At 35.5% G+C, this 2,534-nt stretch overlaps 1 pseudogene; it reads right to left on the reverse strand.

Annotated features, from left to right (window-relative positions):
- Nucleotides 1–1,745: 1,745 nt before the first annotated feature.
- Nucleotides 1,746–2,534, reverse strand: LOC133043763 (olfactory receptor 52N1-like; annotated as a pseudogene).

Raw genomic sequence — 2,534 nt, forward strand, 5'->3', positions numbered from 1 at the left:
CATAGAGAAAAAGTTAGAGACCTTGAGTTTGGCAAAGTTTTTGAAATTATACTATAAAAACAAAATAATGAGCCATTAAATCTGGTTCATTCAAATAAAAATAAATTGTTCTTCAAATATTATTGTTTCCAAAAGAAAGACAAGGCTTAGATTGAGACAAAGCATTTGAAAAATTTATCCTGTATACAAGGTTTGTATTCAGAATATAAAAAGAACTTTGCAAGTTAATAATAAGGAGGCAAATAGCCCAGTTTAAAAGTAACAAAATATTTAAACAGATATTTCAAAAGCAAAGGTGTACAGATGACAAGCAGAGATAAAGATACTCAACATCTTTAGTCATTAGATAAATCCTAAAATAAAAAACAGTAAAATACCAACACACTCTTACTAAAATGACTAAAAAAGTAATAATAATAAAGCTGACCATACTAAATGTTTGTGAGGATGTGGAACAAGTAGAACTTTTGTACACTACTTGTGGGAATGTAACAGAGAAATATTCTGGAATAACTTTAACAGTGGTTTTTTTTTTTTGGTTTTTTTTTTTTTTGAAGTTTCATGTATATCTGCTATTCTACTGTTAGGTATTTATTCAAGAGAAATGAAAATACATCCCTGACCAAAGACTTGCATATGAATGTTCATAAAACCTTTTTTGTAATATACTGGACTATATTGTAAATAAACTGGAAGCAAACCAAATGCCCAACAACAGATAAATGGATAAGCAAATTTTCATGTATCCATGAAACAGAATACCACTCAGCAGGAAAAATATTTGCATAATTAACCCAAACAATAACTTGATGAAACTCAAAGTGACTGTGAGTGAAAACAACCAGACTAAAAAGAGCATTCAGTAATATTTCACTTATATAAGATTTAAGAATTTTATACAGCTAATCTACAGTGACAGAAAGGATGTCAGTGGTGTCAGGTTTGGACCATGCATGGATCACGAAGGTGTACAGGGTATTTTGAAAGTGATGATATGTTAATTGACTTGACTCTAGTGATAGCTTCATGTGTGTATATACATGTAGTAATGTTTTGTTTTTATTAGTCTTTGTACTAAAAATTCATAAGACACAAGGTATTTAAAGACGTTTATGGTATGCATGAATAAACGAATAGGCAGCATTGAACTTTATTCCTTAATAAATAATACATTTTCTAGTTTAATGAAAATCTACAATTCAAGAGGCAGTGGTTTCACTATACATTATCAATATTTTTGATTAACTGGCATGCTGCCTTTTCTCAGTTTTATCTACTAGTGGAGAAATTTTTGCTTAGGGACAAAACTCTTATATATCTCTTCCAAATAGCATCAAATTCAGTAATAGGACTAATGGAAAGGCTAGCGATAGTGTTATTAGATTTAATTAAATTGATTTGTGGGTCTTTTTAAAAGGAAAGGTTCTCAGCTTTATATATAAGGTTCTAGAGAAGTATAAGTTCTGTTAACATTCATGGTTTGAAAAATGAATAGATGCTGTCAAATCACATATAGACAGCCTGGTACAAATGTCTTCATCTATGAAGATGTTTTCCTCTCATTTCGTTGGGATTTTCTTTTATCTCTTTCTTCAGTGCTCTTTTGCTAAAAAAGGTTTGATCATTCCTTCCTGTATTTGCTTAGTCTTTATTCCATAGATAATAAAATTCAGAGTAGGTGGCATAAACAGTTATATGTTAGCCACAAAAGTGTGAATGCTGTGAGAGATTGTATGACTCCCAAATCAGTGGGTACAAAAGGTGAAGAAGGCTGGGGCATAGGTAATTATGATGGCACAGATGTGGGCAGTGGAGGTACTGAAGTTCTGCTGAGCTTCTGCTGAGGACAGGCTGACCACTGCCTCGAGGATCATGGTGTAGGAGACTGGATGCACAGATGTCAAAGCCCCCAATCAGGAGGGCAACCATTAGACCATAGATGGCATTGACCTTGATATTTCCACAAGGCAACATGGCCAAAGACACGTGGTCACAGTAGGTATGGAAAATCATATTGCCTTTGCAATAGCGCAGTCTTTTGGTGAGTACTGTAAAAGGAATGACAAGTACCATGCCTCAAAGGAAGGTGAGAAACCCACCTTGGCAATGACAGAATTGGTGAGGATAGTAGCAAAGCATAGAGGGTAGCAGATGGCCACACAGCGGTCCAGGGCCATGAGCATGAGCACCCCAGATTTCATCCCTGCGAATTTATGAGGAAAGAACATCTGCACCAGGCAAGCACTGAAGCTAAGCTCTTTGAGATCAAACCAGAAAATGCAGAGCATTTTGGGTACAGTACTTTGTACACTGAACAATGTCAGTGAAGGAGAGTAAGGCTAAGAAATACTACATGGGCCAGCATAGGGACTCCTCAAGATAAATGAGATAGAGGAGCCCACAGTTCCCCAGTACAGTCACAAGGTACATGGAGCAAAATGGGAGGGAGATCAGATATGTGTTTCTTCTAGCCCAGGTACCCCATTCAATATGAATGATTCTGGGGTCAGTCTAGAACAGTTGTAACCATGCAT

Source organism: Dama dama, chromosome 1, assembly GCF_033118175.1.
Source record: "Dama dama isolate Ldn47 chromosome 1, ASM3311817v1, whole genome shotgun sequence".
Lineage (NCBI taxonomy): Eukaryota > Metazoa > Chordata > Mammalia > Artiodactyla > Cervidae > Dama > Dama dama.